Source organism: Arachis ipaensis, chromosome B7 (assembly GCF_059453495.1).
Source record: "Arachis ipaensis isolate K30076 ecotype BB chromosome B7, ASM5945349v1, whole genome shotgun sequence".
Taxonomy (NCBI): Eukaryota; Viridiplantae; Streptophyta; class Magnoliopsida; order Fabales; family Fabaceae; genus Arachis; species Arachis ipaensis.
Window position 1 is genome coordinate 115,177,785 of NC_142442.1, and position 20,096 is coordinate 115,197,880.

Here is a 20,096-nt window from a genome sequence, read left to right on the forward strand (position 1 = left end):
TGGGTGAGGAACGTTAGGGAAAAAGTTGAAAGTCACTAACGTTCTCGAACCCATATTTTCACTGAACGTTAACACCACTAACGTCCTGAGCTAAAGTCTCTGCCCACTTCACACTTTCTCTCTGCAAGTAAAGCCAAGCCCAATGAAGAAGATAACTGCTTCAAACTCAAGATCCAAAGGCCCAGACCCAAGACTTGAAGAACCAACTAGAAGAGTAGAAGAGTAGTATATATAGAAGTAGCTTTGAATTATTTGGAGAATGGGAAATTATAGGGAGCCTCTGGGCATAGAACTACTCTCTGTATTTACTTTCTCTACACTTCTAGTATCATCATGTATTCTCCATCTTCGTTTTCATTTTCCAGAGCTATGAACAACTAAACCCCTTTCATTGGGTTAGGGAGCTCTGTTGTAATTTGATGGATCAATACTAGTTTTCACTATTCTTCTTCTCTATTTTCTCTTAATTTTACTTGAAAGCTTTCGATCTTCATCCAATTGGGTAGTTATCTTGGAAAAGAAGCTATTCATACTTGGATCTCTTCTGAACCTTGAAAGAGGAATGAAGAGATCATGCTAGAAATGCTTTCTCATGCTGGACCAAATTGGGTTTGGATGGATATGTGACTATAATCCTCTCAACACTTGATTTGGGAAATGCATGTGGTATAATCAGTGACCATACTTCATCTCTTCTCATGAGCAATTGACCAAGGAATTGGCTATTGATCAAAATTTGAGAGATTGAATTACAAGAAATTGTAATTCAATCACTTAAGATTGCCAAGGAGATCAATGAGTGCATTGATTGAGGAAGAGATGAAAATGAAATTGATCCGGAGAATGAAACATCTCCTAAGCCCAATGAACCCCCCATTTCTGATCTTACCCATTCTCTTTAATTTCTGTTACTTACTTTTATGAGCAATTCCCCATTCCCATTTACAATTCTGCAATTTATTTTTAGTCATTTACTTTCAGTTCTTTAATTCTAGCATTTACTTTTTCTGTCATTTACCTTCCCGCCATTTTATTTTCTGCAATTCTAAACTCAAATACTGGATTCGCTCAACTAGAACATTCCTCTAATTAAAGTTGCTTGATCAATCAATCCTTGTGGGATTCGACCTCACTCTATTGTGAGTTTTTACTTGATGACAAATTCGGTACACTTGCCGAAGGAAATTTGTTATGAGACAAGTTTTCCATGCTTCAGTAATGCACACAAGAATGGGGATAAGTGGTTAGAAGATATAACCGCACAATAAGGCTCAAAACTCACATGCTTGTGTTCTCAGCTCAAACACCATGTTCCAAAATACATTCTTCAAGCAAGTTATCTTAAGAAAAATTTTTTCAAAATTGGTAGGGTACCCTGAAAATACAGTTTCTTGGAAAAGAAGTCATCACCCTAACCAAGTAGTCCTATCAAGAAAAACTAACTAAACATGCGATGTCCTAATTAACAAAACAAAAGAGAACTAAAATCCATAGATGTTGAAAAGAGGGGATTATTACCCTCAGAGATCGGTCGAACGACCTCCCACACTTAAGAATTAGCACGGTCCTCCGTGCTACTAGCAAGGTGCAAGGGGTGGTCGGGCTTGGAACTTCCACTATCCCATTCGCGAATGCTCTCTTCACTTAGGCACGAGGTGGATGTGGAGATCTCCGGTTCTTCCATAGAAGGAGTCACACAACTCAGAAGCTTCTTTATGTAAGCATACCGGCGTTGGTTCTGCCGTTCAAATCTATTTATCTTCTTGTGGAGGTCTTCAAGCCATTGGTGGAAAGATCCTTGTGATGTAGAAGAAGTGGTAGGAAAAACTGAGGGAACAGCTATATCAAGGGTTTTGTGTTCCACCGGAGGCTTGAGATATTTTCCGGTTGGGACGACGTCGCCCTCTACCGGAATCATCGCTTTCCGATCCTTAGTCTCCTGGGGAACACCATCAGTAGCAACTAACTCCATCACCAATGCTGGGAAAGGTAGGTTACCCTTGGCATGAACACGACCCATGGCTTGGTGGATGAGGTAAGCAATGTTAACCGGCCGCTCTGTGAGTATACACCAAACTAGCAAGGCAAGGTCCACGGTGATCAAGGTCTCATGAGTGCTGGGAATCACGTAATGAGATAAGATTTAGGTCCATGCTCGAGCCTCTACAGTCAGATAACGCACAAGAATGTCCTTAGGTCGAGGCCTGAGATGCCCTCCGATCCAAAATGTATCTGGTTCGGCAATAACCTGGTGGACCGCGTCCCAATCAAAAGTAAAATTGAACTCATTATGCTAGCGGAGGGCCTCTTGGTAACCATCTACCTCATCCGGTACGGGTGGGACTCGGAGTACTTCTTTAATAGCTTTCTCAGAAACTGGAACTTGCTTTCGGCACATGAAAACAGTCTAAAGAGAAGGTGAGAAGTAATTGGTGTAGAACTCTACCACCCACGAGAGATTGGCTTCTTGTGGTCTTCTCATGAGAAAGCCCCATCCTTGTCGCTCAATGCAAGGTATGACAAACTGAACCATATGACCCAGAGGGTGAAGAAGGGGTTCAGAATGATAATTCCGTGCAATCACGATGGGGAACATGAGTTCGCAATAGCGGTTGGGAAACCTAGTGGAATCTCTCGTAGGGTTGTCCTTCTCTTAGTCATCAATTTTAATGATGCTTCGCGCCTTATTGGGGAGAGGCTTGGCCTTGGACGCGTGGTACGCTTTGGCGATGGCTTTTTGAGGTGCCCTTTTGGGAGGCGACTTCTTCTGTGCATTTTCCTTGTCCCTTTTGATGGCCATCTAAAAAAAGGAGAGGAAAGAGAAGACATTAAACTCAAAGAGACCACACTCAAATTATAACATGCTAGTGAGAAACAATGCCACAAAAGAATAGGTATCTTGAAAATATGACAGCTGCAACATGCAAGCAAGACAACCATTGAAATATGGAGCAATGCACTAGCATGGGATGCAAGAGTGAAAAAGACATGCAAGTAAGGCATGAGAAGAAATTACTCAAGCATTGCTAACAACCCCAAGTGACATATGCAAGAAAGATAAAACGCGCAAGAAAATCAATTACCCAATCTAACTCCAAAACAATAAAGCATGCAAAAGGAATAAAGTGGAGTTAGAGAGGGGTGAAATACAATTCTTGCACTATGACCTAAGGGAGCAAGTCATAGGTATGAACATATGAGTGGTAAAGATGGAGTGCAATGAGCTCAATGTACAATAAGAAGGCAAGTGTATTGATAGAAGAGCACCAATTTGAAAGCATAGTGTCAAAATTGACTAAAATTATGATAGGTGCAATTCAACAAACACTTGGTGTGAAACACCCAAACCATAAGCACATTGAGTAAATGCAAAAGTGAAATACCTCAAAATGATATACCCAACATCAAATCAACATCACATAAGCACAAAGGAATCAAAAGATAACAAACCAACCCATCAAGGCAAGAGGTAACTCAAATTTCAACATCTATAGAAAATGGCAAAGAAAAAAAAAGAAGAAAGCAAATAAAAAAGAGCAAATTTAACAAAGTGCAACTAAGAGAAATAAGAGAAAGTAAATACATGCAATTAAGAAAGAAAGGCATAAAGTAAAGACAAAGAGAATGGAAAAGAATATGACCTTGAAAGGAAAAGAGAAGATAGGGTGCAAGTAAGAGAAAGGGAAGGAGGGGAGAGAGAAGAGAAGGGAAGGAGGAGAGAGAAAGTGAGGACCACCGGAGGTGGTAGTCATCGGTGGTGGTGGGCGAGAGAAGTGGTGAAGAGGGAAAGGAAAAGAGGAGAGGAGAAGAGGAAGAAGAGAGTGGAAAAGGGGGTGAGAAAGAAGAATTTGAAACACGGCGCGCTGGTGTATTATCTGCGTTCGAGGACCGATGCGCGCGCACACGCTATGCGTACGCGTGGAATGAAGAAAAGCAGAGGGGCGCGCGAGCGCCACCCACACGTACGCGTGGGTAGGAAAACAGGCAAGGGACGCGTACGCGTCATAGCGCGCGCACGCGTGAATATAACTGCGCGTTTTACGCAGTGCTTGCGCAATGCTCACGTAAATCTTGGGTGTAATGTACTGGGGGATGCATGTAAGGCGACCCACGCGCACGCGTCATGTGTGCGCACGCGTGGGTGGGCAAGAGGCGAAACAACGCATGAGCATCCCATACGCGCACGCGTGACTAGGAGTTGTGCGTTGTGCGCAGTGCTTGCGTAATTTTACAAAATATTCACGTTGCAAGTATAGCTCTCGACCGACAAATAATCCTCGAATCAAATTTTAAAGAATTGATTGTCACAAAGTTCAACCCCAATAAAAGTAACCGAAGTATTCAAACCTCGGGTCATCTCACAAGGAATAGGCAAACATGTGCATCAACATAGGTTAGAATTCCGGGGTTGGAAGTCATGATAAGGGAATTAAACTAATAGACTTAACAAGCAAGAAATCTTAAAGTGCAAGAAACTAAATCAAGTAACTAAATCAAGAGAACATATGATCTACCTCTACTCTAGAATTAAGCAATTAACTAAAATGATAACTAAACAAATGAGATTTTTTATTTTCAAATGTGAATAATAAAAGGAACTCTTGGCTAAGCGTAGGAATTGGGGTCACCATCCTTGTCTACAACTATAAATTTCTAATTATGAGGAACCAAACTCACTAAGTCTACCTTCAAGAGCCTTAAGTACATAATATCTACTCCTAAGCTTGAGGTACGTCAAGTGGCTTAGTCAATCTCAACCCATAAGTCCTAACCAATCTACTAATTAGATTAGTAGTGGCTTAGTGTCAATGGATGTCAACTTGACCACAAGGGTTCTCCAATCAACAATCCAATAAGACCCAATGACTCAAGGTCACCCAATTCTCATAGCTTAAGCCAAGAGTAAAGAGAACTACTCCATAATCAAAGGAAACATTTCATCAAACACATGGGGTGCATTAACAAAAGACATATTCAAATTGCAATTAAATTGGAAATTGAAAGTACCCATTAATAACAATTATCAATATAAAACTACTCAATTAACACTATTAATCATAGAAAACATCAATGTAACTTTAACAATTCAAGATCCACAAGGTTCACAAGATGAATAGAAAATGGAAAATAACAAGGAAACATAAATCTAACACAAGATCTCAACAAATTATACTAGGGAATTCAAATTAAGTAATCAAAACTAGAAATCAACAAAACCCAATTCAGAATTCAACAAGGGAAGATCAAATCAAACTAGATCTAGAGAGGAATAAGAGTTCCTCTCTCTAGAAGAACAAATACCAAAAACTAGCAAAAATTGTGTCTAAGTGTGTAATGGATGATCCCCCCCCTTTCCCTCTAGAGTTCCTGGGTCTTTTCCATGTTGAACCAGCTTGAATTTGGGCCTATTGAGTCTCAGAAATCGCCAGGCATGATTTCTTTAATGAAGTCACGTGCAGCTCGTCACGTGTACACGTCATGCACGCGTGCGCGTCATCTGAATTTCGTGATCCACGCGTACGCAGCAAGCACGCGTGCTCGTCGATGGAGATTTCACCAATCCACGCAGATGCGCCACTCTTCGCACACCATACCCAGCTTCCTACACCCACGCGTGCGCGTAAGGTGTGCGTGCGCGTCGCAGCTGATTTTCCAAAATCCAATTCTTCATGTTCCTTCTACTTGTGCATGCTTTCTTTCTCTCTTCTAGGCCATTCTTGCCCTGTAAACTCTGAAATCACTCAACAAACATATTACGGCATCGAATGGTAATAAAAGAGGATCAAAATATGGTAATTTTGAGGCAAAAGAAACATGTTTTCCATCATTAAGCAATATTAGGAAGAGAACACAAAACCATGCAATTCTTGTGAATAAGTGTAGAAAATATTGACAAAGTCCCCCAAATTTTACACAATATAAACTGAAAAATTTGGGTTTATCAGTGCCCAGCCACCAATAACTTTCATTTTCCATATGGAATGATAGGCCCAACCTTAATGGACATTTCTGCCTTGACCGGTTTACCAGTCGATGGTGAATTCATGTCATGGTCAACTGACTACCCTAAAGATGATTTCAACATCAATTTCGATGTGAACTCCATCTTAAACTTTATTCAAAACAACATAGGTTCTGACGATTACTTGTCCTTTCTCTTACTTTGGCTCAACTCTTTCATTTTTTGTTCCAAGTCAGTCTAAATTCAAAACAACAATTACTTGTCCTTGGCCATTATGCTCCATCATAAAAAAATACTTATTGACCTTCCTGCTTTGATCCTGAGCCAACGTTTTGAAATTCTTTCTTTAATTATTGGTGAAATTCGTCAAGGGAATCCTTCAATCAACCCATTTGGCCCTCTTTGGGTTGTAAATTTATTTCTCAAAGCTATTCTAGAGCCTCGACTCTCAGTTTCAGCATCGAAAATTCCCAACACTCCTATTGATGGCATTCGTCTTTCCCAACTTTCCTGGACAAAACCAAAAACTATGTTCCTCATTGGTGCCTTTCAACACTTTATTAAAACCTTATTCGATATTAAAAAGGACAACAATATCTTGTATTTTCCAAATTCATTCTCATTTTGATCTAGTTCCATTTCATGTCTAAATTCTTTCACCAGTTCTTAACCAGTAAATCAAAAAATCAATCGATGACATGTGGGCTAGGATCTTAACTCCCCAAATCCTTCTTGTTGGCTTACTGCAAGAATCGACTTGGGCTCTCAAAAGGAAACTAGTTGTTTATTCGCCATAGTATGTGGCTCGATAGTTTGGTTTAGCCCAAGCCTTGTCTTGTCCTTTGTCTCTCGACCTTAAAACTCAAAAGGTTTATTTCGAGGTGTCAAAGACACAAGAATTTGATAAAATGTTGGAAATGAATCACTAGAGGATGTCAACTCAATACCACCATCTTAACATCACACATTGCTTCTTATCAACTCCTAACTTTCAAAAATGGTGGTCAAACTATTTCTTTTCTCATTGCACTTCTGTCGATCAAGCACTCTCAAACTTGGTCTTTTCCCTCACAAAAGTAGCATAAAAAGAACCAGAGGTAAGCAAAAGAAATCTTCTATTAACTTTCCAATATTTTTTTCAACATTTCTTACCGTATTTTCTCAATGTCCTTAGTTACTCGACACACACCTATCACTCGGATTGCTACTGGTCCTCAACCAGTTGGAAAAATCTTAAATATTAACAAAGCCATAATATCACCAGAGAATATCCCATAGATCGAAAATCAAAGCAAAGGAGGGTCAATCACTACTGCAAAGAAGCATGGACCCATTGATGTCATAACGAGAACTGAAACACCAAAGCTTAAAAAGACTTGACCTACCACATCGAAGGTGTATATTTGATAGCTTCTATCATAATTTTATAACTCTTCCTCACTTGTAATTTTTGATATAATGCAGTCGAAACAAACTAAAAAAGAGGCTTCTTCTCAAGTTGCGAATATCAATGATCCTTTTGATCAAGAAATAGATTTATCAATTTCTGCTGAAACAGAATTTCTTCAGCTTGTTCAACCTACTTCGACTGTTATTTTAGCCACCTCTGTTTTGACTCAGCATCCAACGGCTTATGCTTCAATTTCTCCTTCATTGGTACTTTTTTTATTTAGTCTTTCTATTAAGTTTCTTTTGACTACCCCTTGATCTTGTTTTTATTTCCTATATTCTTGACACAGAAATTCGTCGCCAAAGACATTACCTCCATACCATCGACACAGAAAGTCGTTGACCACATTCCTTCTCTAGGAACTAGAGATTTACATTATGAGGATTTCAACTTCGACCTAGAAAATCTCTTGACCGAAGCTCGGCGGGTCTATTCCTCTAAAGGAACAGTCGCAATGTCTCTTACCCAGGGTCGAAAACAACACACCGGCTCCAGAAGTGTCAACCAAAAAAGGAGAAATTCCAGAAAAATCTACTCTACTTGTGGCCATAAGTGATTGATGGGGCAAAAATTAGCCAATTAAGAATTTTTTTTATAAGAACAGCGTTGCAAGTACAGTTCTTAACCAACAAAAATCCGCTTATCAATTTAGAAAGAGTTGTCACAAAATTAGAATGAAAATACTGGGAGTCAGAATCCCAAGTCGTCTCCCAACGAGTTGACAAAAGAGTGTTATTTTATTAGTCAGGATTTTTCCAAGGAATTTTAAGAGTTGAAGAATAGAAAATTAAATGATGGTAAATTAAAGCAATGTAAATTAAAAGAGATTTATATATTCAAAATAAAAAGCCTTGACCGGGGGAAGATTAATTGGAAGTTCTATCTTTGTTGGATTTTCCCAAGTGGAATAGCAAGAGGTTGTTGTTTTCACTTAGTTAACCCTTACTAAATAAAGGAAAGTCAAGTGATTGAGCTAACTCTTATTCGCAAGTCCTAATCCTCTCCTTATGGAAGGATTAGCATTAGTAAATAGAGAGTTAGCCAACGACTTCCAATTGAACTAATTACTTGAGTATTCCAACTCAAGGGTCTCTTTTTAATCAACCCCCAAGTCAAGTTGGGAGTCTACTCCATTGACATGAATGTAACTTTCACAGAAATATAAGAAGAAGACATGATAACAATAACTGAAAATTAATTAAAGATAAAAGTAGTTCGTTACATTAATAAATCCCAAAATCATAACATACCTATCTGAACAGGCTTAATAGGTAATCAAAAGAGTAAAGGAATAAAAAATAAACTAGAATAATGAAACTTCAACGGAGGTAGTGACTCTTCTCAATATCCAAAGCAAAAGCATAAACTATAAAAACTATGAGTGTGTAGAAAACCTAGAGGAAGAGTGATTTCTCTCTAAGATTCCAATCTAAAACTAAAAACTATGCGAATGAGAATGTGTGTTGAGTCTCTGCTTGTCCCCTGGCTCTAGTCTGTATTTCTGGGCCGAAAATTGGGTCTAAACTCAGCCCAAAATCGCCCCCAGCATTTTCTGCGATTTCTGCAGGTAGCGCATGTCACGCGTACGCGTCGCTGGTCATTTTAGCGTATCACGCGTATGGGTCAGTCATGCGCACGCGTCGCCATGCAAACTCCAATTCACGCACACGCGTGAGCCATGCGTGCGCATCACTTCTCGCTAGTTGTCTCCTTTATTTCTTGTGCTCCTTCTATTTTTGCCAGTTTCCTCTCCATCCTCTAAGCCATTCCTTCCCTATAAAACCTGAAAACACTTAACACACAGATCATGGCATCGAATGGTATAAAGGGGAATTAAAAACATACAATTTAAAGGCTCAGGAAGCAAGTTTTCAATTATAGAACAAAACTAGGAAGAAATTGTAAAACCATGCAATTTGTATGTATAAGTGTGCAAGGACTTGATAAAACCACTCAATTGAGTACAAGATAAACCATAAAATAGTGGTTTATCAGTGATCCTCAAGTAATTAATAACATCAATATTATTCTTGACTTCTTAAATCTTTCTATTAAGGATAGTAATAATAACATTTTAATGACTCAAATGGTCGATGCTCTTGCATTTCTCAAGCAACACCTATTCTACGACATATATTCTGCTCTTGATTCATTTAGTGAAGTCGTTTCTTCCCATTTTACCAGAATACATGATGCCGACCGATCAAGAGCTGAACAAAACACTTGAGGCCCTGGTCAATTGTGATACACAACTAGCCAAATATAACACGACTAAATCCCAAGTCATTGAAGTCTTATCAGAAGGTTGAACAAAAGAACAACAAATGGTGTCTAAGATTGTAACTTTAGAAAAAGAATTAGCTGACTTAAGATCAGGGAGAGACAAAATTGCATCTACCAATGCTGCCCTTTCTCTTTGATTGGAAATGATTGAGAAAGCTTATGCTTCCAAGCTCTCAAGTCAAGATGCTTTAATCGAAGCCGTTACTCAAGCCACTAATGCTCAGGAAGTAGCACAAGAATCTTCAACCTTGAACCAATGCCAACAGGATTTGAAACTCATGTTAAAAATCTTGTTATAGTTATCTTCACTTTGTTTAGTATTTTTAACTTTTCTCTATTCTGTTAACAATGACATCTGTTGAGACACTCCTTTTTCATATGCGTAATTTGACTATTATTCGTATCTCATTCACATGCATCCCCATTAACAACTCCCATTTCAAAATATCGACAACTCCTTCGACTCTAAAGAAGTCTCGCTTTTACCCTTATTTTTTAACACGTGTTACCTTAATGTTTAGCAACTGACGTGCTCTTCACATGCTTCTTTTCAAATTTTGAAAATTTAAAAATTGGTTATGAGAAAAATGAAATGGTTCGTGCATTTCTCGGAATATTAACATTTTTAATGGGCTCTAATAGGTTTTTTATTGATTCAAAATATTTTTTATAATCCCAAACCCTCATCATTGTTTAATACTTTCATCAACATTTCCAGAAGTTCATCTTTCTCGAGATTTGTACTTTCCTTGCAAACCTTTCACCTTCTAAAACCCCATTACCATGGCTACTCAATCTGATCTTAATTCTAATAGCACTCCAACCGTGACGGCTGCCTTATCTTCATCTACCACTATAGCTGCCACAATTATCACTAACATCCCTGTTACTGCTTCTATTGTAGGGAAGACTATGGTGTCTGCTTCTCTTTCAACTACCGAAACTACTAGCGCTACTCCAGTTGGGACTTCTATCACTCCTGCTTCCTCATCCCAAGAATGTGATGAAGATGTTCCTATTGAAGGTCCTCCACCTTTAGTGGCTAGCATGTCACAATTCTAGAACGATGATGGGACTTTAAGAGCACCCAACTCTGATGGCGAAACTACCGCCTTATGGCGTAGCCAGATACTTCTTCCATTCTAAGTTTCTAATATCACATATTCATTTATAGGTCCAATTTCTACCTTAGAACAAGTCAAGTCAATCTGTTCTTTCTTTCCATCTCCCCTTGAACACCTTCCTTTGATTTTTTTTGTAAATATGTCAAAGCCATAAGCTTTGCAAATCGAGTCTTTAAGACCGCACCCGAAAAGAATCGAGTTCATTATTCTCGACCTAGATGTCAAGACTTTCTCCCACTTATAAGTCTCTTTGGAAGTCTTTAGGTATAGTATCTGTTCTTCGACTATCCACGTATGACCTCTCTTATACTGCTCCTATGCTCGGAGCTAGTTTATACTTTTAGTGTCCAGCCACAAATAACTTTCACTTTCCTTATGGGATGATAGGACCAACTCTTCTCGAGATCACCGTTTTGACTGGTGTATCTCCTGCTGGAGAAGATGTCTGCTGGACAACTCCATACCCTGAGGATGCTTTCGACATCAATTTTGACTCGACTTTTGTATCGGGCTTTATTCAGAACAACATGGGTGTCGAGGATGACCCAGTTACCGATAGTGAACATGTCACTTTCTTCCTCTTATGGCTCAATGCATTCATTTTTTGTCCAAATCAATCCAGATTCAAAAAAGCAACTACCTTCTACTAGCCATCATCCTTCACGACAAGAAGTATATCAATGTTCCCTCTCTTATTTTGTGCCAACTATATGAAACACTATCTTTGGTAGTTAGCGAAATTCGACGAGGACAATCATCGATCAATCCTTTTGGACCTCTTTGGATCGTTAATTTATGGCTTAAGTCAGTATTTGAACCTCAACTCACTACCCCTTCTGAGTTTCCAAAATCTCCACTTAATGGTATTTAACTATCTACTTTTTCATGGTCAGAAGCAAAAGGCATGTCATCTGTCGATGCTTTTCATCATATCATAAAACTTTTCCTCAATATCAAAAGCGACAACAATCTAAATTATCTTCCCAATCCTTTAGCCTGTCAAAAAAGCGATTCAGGATACATTCACTCTCTTAAATGTCTCAAGCCCAAAAACCAAGAATCTCTTGATGAAATGTGGACAAAAGGCCTTTCTTCACAAATATTTCCCGTAGGACTTCCTCATGAATCTATTGTAGCTCTAAAAAAGAAACTTGTCACCTACTCTCTGCAGTATGTGTCGAGGCAATTTGGCCTTGCACAAGCACTTCCTTCCCCACTCTCTCTTGATCCTGGGGCTCAGATGATTCATATGAAGTGTTAAATTTGAAAGAACTCGACAAGGTTTTGGACATGAATTATGAACGAGTGACTATTCATTACAACAAATTCGATCTTAAATTCTGCTTTATTTCAACCCCTGATTTTCACAAATGATGGTCAAAATATTATGCTATTCATTGCCCTTCAGTCGAACAAGCTCTTTCTAACTTGGTTCTTCCTTCTGCACAGACTGTTACTGTGTTGAAAAAAACCAAAGGTGAGGACATCAAAGAAATTATTGCCTTTGAAAAATATTACAAAGTAAAGTAGCATTTTCAGAACGTGAGGTATGTTTTCATTGAGGCCAAAGAGGTATAGGAAAAGAAAAAAGAAGCACACTTCCATAAATGTCTCAATCGCTATTTTAAAGCTTTGAGTCAGATCCTTTTATATAGAAAAAGAATTTTATGAAAAAATTACAATTTCCTCCTTTTCTTAACGCCCAATTCGGCCTAGCTGATCGACTACCCAATCCTTCTAAGGATCCTTAGGAGTAGATTATCGATTCCGAAGAAAAGACCCTCATACTTTGGGCATAAAATCCATGGTTGAATGAGGATTGTTGGATATCCTCTAGGTACCATGCTTTCCTTGGTACTTAATAGGAAATTTTGAAGTCCTTACTTTTCTTATGCCTTTTACTTTTCCAGCCGCTCGACCGACAACCTTGACTGGCGTTGCTCCTGATCCCAAACCAGTCGAGTCGAAGAAAACTGAGAATCGGACAAAGAAAACATTCCTAGGAAATTGAAATCAAAAGAGGTCGAGGTCGAGGACGGTTGAGTGCAAGTGAGGCCACCCTTCCTTCAAAGAAACGTGGGGTCGTTGACATTCTTATAGTAGATAAACCTAGAAAAGTGCAAAAATCTGATCCGACTCCTCCAATCAAGGTACTTGTTGTACCTTTCATCTTTGATAGTCAATTAGACCACTTGCCTACTATATTAAACTATTCTTTCTTTTAGTCCAAGCCTATCACACGTAGCTCAAGGTCCCACGCTAAAACACAAAGCTACTTGGAGTCCGGTGTTGATCCATCTGGGGTCGAGGCTGAAGTAACTTAACCTCTAAAGGTTGCAGTTTCTTTGCCTTTTCTAAGTCCAATTCAACCTACGCCTTTGACTATGGCCTCCCAAGCTTCTACTGGTTCTCCAATGGTAATCTGCACATTCTTATTATCCTATACTTTATTTGTATTACATTTTCTTACGCAATGCTTCATCCTTTTTTAGGCAAGCTACATGCCTCTCGACTGATGTCGAAACTCATCAAGAGTCTGGTCCCATCTTGACATCAGCTGCAGTAACTTCGACTATTTTTCCTTCTAAAAATTCGGCTAATGGCAAATAAGATGAGTAACAGATGAGGATTTGCACCGGTTTGGATTTTTTCACTTAAAATAACTTCCGTTGCAAGTATACACCAAACCGACAACCCACTCCCACCATCAAATTTTAATTCAAAGATGTCACAATCAATACAAAATAACTGGAGTTTTAATTCCTGGGTCGTATTCCCTACGAGTTGCAATGAAATGCTCAATTATTGGCTCTGGGGATTTGAGGGTTTTGATTATAAGAGGCAAGAAATTAAAATGGCAAGTAATTGAATGGAAAGTAAGTAAAATCAATGAAAATGGAAATTAAATGGTAAAAAGAGCTCTTGGCAAGAATTGGGGACTTAAGGCTTCCTATCCTAGATATGGACCACAAACATAGTAATTGTGTAGAATTAATCCCAATTAGTCAATCCTAACATCGAGAATTAGTCAAAAGGGCATAATTGATCTCAATCAACAAGTCCTAGCCAACTCTATTAATGGGAGACTTAGAGTTAGTGGAATCCAAATCAACTAACAATCCTCATACAATGTAGAATGGACATCCACAACTCAAGTTCACCTAATTACCCAATTTTCCAACCAAGAGTGCGAAAAACTAGGCAAAAATCTAACCAAGCATTTTATCAAATACTTGGAAGGTATAAAAGAGAAGCATGGTAAAATAACAAGAGATAATAAAATCTACAACTAACAATTGCAAGAAAACTATAATAACAACTAAATTAAATAATAAAAAACATAAAACATGAATTGCATTAATTAAAATTAAAAGTAACAAAGTGTCATAAACATAAAGGAACAAAAGAAGGGAAATAACAAATAGAAGTAAAGAACAAAGGCGCAATAACAATAAATGGCAAGAAAAACTAAATGAAAACAAGAATTAAACCTAAATCTAAGAGAAATCTAACCTAATCTACCCTAATTATAAAGACAAGGGAGAGCTTCTCTCTCTAGAATATGACCTAAAGCATCGTTTCTAATCTACCCTAATTACTCTCCCCTTGACATGGAATGATGCCCCTTTGATATAGCATTCAATCCGCTTCAGAAAGTCCAAAACTGGGCTCTGGAGGCCCAAAAATTGCCCCCAGCATTTTCCTTTAAGTGAGTCACGTGCGCTGATTTGTGCGTACGTATAGATGTGTGCGTACGCACACGTGCTAAATTTTCCTCTTGTGCGTATGCACACATGGCTGTGTGCTTCTCCTTTGATTTCTTCATGTTTTCTCCCTATTGCATGCTTCTCCCCCACTCTCATCAAGCCATTCCAACCTATTATACCTGAAATCACTCATCAGAAACATCAAGACATCAAATAGAATGAAAGTGGAATAAAATTAGTTAAATTAAGCACAAAATAACATGTTTTCACAATTAAGCTCAATTTAGGGAGAGAACACAAAAGGATGCTATTTAGGTGAATAAATGTGGGTTTATATGATGAAATCCACTCAAATCAATCCAAAATTTATCGTCAAATATGGATTCATCAATTCCCCCACACTTAAACAATAGCATGTCCTCGTGCTAATCATAATCAAAGGAGAAGGATAAAAGGGCAAGCAATTTATTCAATGCAACTACCTATGTGCATGCAACTATGCAAAATGATATCTATCTATATCTATGCTATAGTTCCTATGGAGTTTGGTAAAAACAAATAAGAGAATTCCAATCAATCCAAAATAAATCCTTAAGGCTAAGGCAAGAAAATATAGCCATATAGCCAATGTCCAAAGATTTGATTTGAAGTTTTTAAAATTAATTTCAACAACTTGCAAGAAAATACAAGATAAGAGATGGAATCATAGAATTAAGCGATCGAACCCCTCACCGGATGTGTGTACACTCTAATCACTCAGTGTTTAGAGCTTAATCACTCAATTCTCCTTTAGTCATGTTTTCTAGAATTTGCTAGTCATCTAACAATCAACAAATACTTGATGCATGAATACAAATATCATAAGATCTTTGGAAGGTTGTAATGGGGTTAGGGTAAGGGTAGGATTAATATGGTTTGGACTAGTGGATTAGATCTTTGATTAGCTCAAGTATCCCACCTAATCCTATATCAACCTATTTACACACAAGAAAACACCTAACTCCCCATTCATTTCTTTTATCACATTCACCCATGCATCTTCTTTCTAATTCACACACATATGCATTCTTTATTTATATTCTTATTGTCATTTCTTTTCCTTTCTTTGCTTTTCTTTTTTTCTTTTTTCTTTCTTTTTTTTATAAATAAAGTATATACACCAAAATTTTTCTTTTATCATAAAAAAGAGATGCATATTTTAAGTGAAAAATGCGTGAGTGATTACCCATTTTTCCAAATTTTCTCAATGAATACCCAAAGTAAACTAACTACCAATGTGTCCTCCATAATTTTCCCCCACACTTGAATAATACATACTACTCAACCCAAGCTAATCAAAGATACAATTAATAGACATTAATGATTTTTCGCTTAGGGCAAAAGATGTGTTTAAAATTAGAACAAAAGAGATTTAAAAGGCTCAAAATTGGGTTACAATAGTAAATGTAAGGAGTTGGCCATATGGGTTAGTGATTTCAATTTGAAAAATGACCTCAATCATACTAAATGCATTCAAAACATCAAATATAGGACATAAAGATTCAAGCAAATCTAAGGTTACAATCATAAAAGAGTATAACACACAAGAACAAAATTTATGGTTGAAAAATGTGCAACCATCCAATTAAAGCTCAAATCTCACTAGGTGTTTTATTCAAGCTCATTTCTATGTTCCATAAGAAGAATACTTCAAGCAAGATGAAAAACAAATTTTCAAATTTAATCAACGGAACGCCCTAAAAGAGATTTCTTGAAAATTCCTTTATTATTTTTACTAAACTTATTTCCTATACTAGGTAACATGCAAATATAACTATAAGCAAACTAAGATATATACGAGCAAACTAAGCAAAGTGTAATGCAATGAAATACCAACAAATATTCACAAAAATATAACTATTAAAAACTAAAAAATAGTGCAAAGTGTTGAGAAAGAAAAATTTACGCCCTGAAAATTGCGGATCCTCTCCCACACTTAAACGTTGCACGGTCCTCCATGCACGCACACAATTCGAGGGTGGAGAGATGCGAGGCTCCACCTTCAGCTAGTAGGTATTAGGGCTTGGGTCGCTGTATAAAACAAACAAACAAGAATTGAGAAAAAGTCATAGTAATATGGTATGATAAAAGACAATGTGTGTATTTGAAGTGTGCACGGTTTAGAACACACATTGACCGGGTAAAAATAGAAACCACACAAGCAAAAGAAATAGCATGTGTTCCTCGACTAAGTGGCCAAGGTCGTAAGTAAAGATAAGTAAGAGCCAAGGTATAGATCAACCTAGGTAACCACAACTAAAGTGAATTGAATATCTGAGATATTGGATATTGAAGTTGTGCAAGTGAAAGCACAAGATTAATCTGGAAGCACAATAAACAATAACCAATCCAATAATGAGAAGAAGACTACTTATTCATCTTGAAACATAATGAAATAGTCACATGGTAAAGGCAGTTGTTGCAAAAAGTGACAAGTTTGATAACAATCAAGTCAAGTCACTCAAACAAATGCAAAGTATTAACAAGAAACAAGTACCGGTGATGTGATTAATTTCATATGAAAATCAGGATGAACAAGTAATTCAACTCAATTCACTAACGTAAAAGTGCACAATTCATGATTAAGTTTCCAAACAAGGATATAGTCATATGGTAGCTACAACATATGAATCAAACTCACAGTTCATTTAGGCAATCAAACAAAGACTAAATGCTCAGTGCACATATTCATCAAAAATTAAACCAAAATTTAAGCAAGAAGCAACCCAATCAACATCAAGCAAATACTTACAATTTATTCAATTAAGAAACAACTAAACTAAAACTAATATAATTACTAAAATGAAAATGAAAAGCAATTAAAACTAAGTAAAACCAGTAGAAAAACAAGAGAATAGCAAGAGAAAGGAGGGATGGAGGGGGTGAAAGTGTGTTAGGGCTTAATTTAAAGTGCAATAAAAATTTTGCTTAAAACAGCACTTGTGCAAACGCACAGACATGTGTGAACACGCACACAAGGTGAAAAATGGAAGGTGTGCACTCGCACAAGGGTGTGCGAACACTCTGAACAGAGAGGGAATTAAGAAGTGTGTGTACGCACAGGCATGTGCATACACAAAGAACACTCTCTTCTTTTTTTTTTTAGGGAAGGATCATGTGTGCGTGTGCACACAGGTCCGTGCGCACGCACAGGAACAAAATTGGGTAGGGGTTCATACGCACAGGGCGTGCCAGCGCTCCCATCAGAAGGAGTGCAGGTGAGTGTACGTATGCACAAGGAAGTGCATACGCATAAAGTGCGCAAAAAGAAGGTTGCGTGCGTACGCACAAGGACGTGCGCACGCACAAAGCGCAAAACAAAGAGAGATGCGCGCGCACAAGGCATGCGAGCACTCCCAACAGAGGGAATACAAGCTGGTGAGCGTACGCACAGTGGTGTGCGCACGCACAGAGCCCTGTTTTTCCAAAAATTTTTCTTCAAATTCTAAGGCACTAAGCCTTAACTTAACAAAAGCTCAACCCCAAAACATTCAAAAACCCATAAATTCATGATCCATACAGAAATTAACCTAACAGATCTCAAAATTAAACTAATTTTAAGCTAACTAAAATAAGCAAAATGCCATAAAGTCAAAATATAAACAAAAAGAAAGGAGTTAGAACAATGTTACCATGGTGGGGTGTCTCCCACCTAGCACTTTAGTTTATTATCATTAAGTTAAACTTATGGAGATCTCTAATCAAGGAGTTTCCAAGCTTTGATTGTACCAAGCCTTGATGGAGTTTCCAACAAGCTATGAACTCCCAAAATCAACCTTCTACACAAACAAAACCAAGCAAACAAACAAAAAGTAAAATATTCACATATTAACATATTCACAATAGCCAACAAATAGCACACATTGCAACTCCCTGGCAACGGCGCCAAAAATTTGATAGATGGGAATTTGCACCGGTTTGGATTTTTCCACTTAAAATAACTTTCGTTGTAAGTATAGAACAAACCGGCAACCCACTCCCACCATCAAATTTTAATTCAAAGATGTCACAATCAATACAAAATAATCGGGAGTTTTAATTCCCGTGTCATCTTCCCTAGGAGTTGCAATGAAATGCTCAATTATTGGCTATGGGGGATTTGAGGGTTTTGATTATAAGAGGCAGGAAATTAAAATGGCAAGTAATTAAATGAAAAGCAAGTAAAAGTAATGAAAATAGAAATTAAATGGTAAAAACAGCTCTTAGCAAGAATTGGGGACTTAAAGCTTCCTATCCTAGTTATAGACCACAAACATGGTAATTGTGTAGAATTAATCCAAATTAGTCAATCCTAACATCGAGAATTAGTCAAAATAGCATAATTAATCTCAATCCACAAGTCCTAGCACACTCTATTAATAGGAGGCTTAGAGTTAGTGGAAACCAAATCAACTAACAATCCTCACACAATGTACAATGGACATCTACAACTCAAGTTCACCTAATTACCTAATTTCCCAACCAAGAGTGTGAAAAACTAGGCAAAAATTCAACCAAGCATTTTATCAAACACTTGGAAGGTATAAAAGAGAAGCATGGTAAAATAACAAGAGATAATAAAATCTATAACTACCAATTGCAAGAAAACCATAATAACAACTAAATTAAACAATAAGAAACATAAAACATGAATTGCATTAATTAAAATTAAAAGTAACAAAATATCATAAACATAAAGGAACAAAAGAAGGGAAATAACAAATAGAAGTAAAGAACAAAGGTGCAATAACAATAAATGGCAAAGAAAACTAAATGAAAACAAGAGTTAAACCTAAATCTAAGAGAAATCTAACCTAATCTACCCTAAATCTAGAGAGAAGGGAGAGCTTCTCTCTCTAGAATATGACCTAAAGCATGTTTCTAATCTACCCTAATTGCTCTCCCCTTGACATGGAATGATGCCTGATGAGAGGACTTTTGCTAGTAGAGAAATTCACAAAATTAATCACGTTGTAAGTATAGTTTCTAAACCAAGCAATAATCCTTTCATAAAAAAGTTTTGGTTGTCACTTAAGCAAACTCAATAAAATTGTTAACCAAAGTATTGATTCCTCAGGTCGTCTCTCAAGGAATTGCAGGGAAGTGTGTTTATTATTGGTTATGGAAAAAGGTATATTTTTTGGGTTTTTGAAATAGGGAACAAGTAAATTAAATGGCAAGAAAAATAAATTAATAATTAGAAAAACTCTTGGCAAGGTATAAGAACTAGAAATCCCATCCTAGTTATCCTTATCAGGTGTGATGAGAATTGTTTATCGCTCCTACTTAGTTAACCCTTACTAAATAAAGGAAAGTCAAGTGGACCAATCAATTTGATCCTCAAGTCCTAGTCAACTCCTGTGGAAAGACTAACTTTAGAGCGATCCAAATCAATTAGTGAGAATTCCAATTTTCAATCAACTGCTGAGTCTGATAACTCAAGTGTCACTGATGAGCGGATAATTTATACACTTTTTGGCATTGTTTTTAGTATGTTTTTAGTAGAATCTAGTTACTCTTAGGGATGTTTTCATTAGTTTTTATGTTAAATT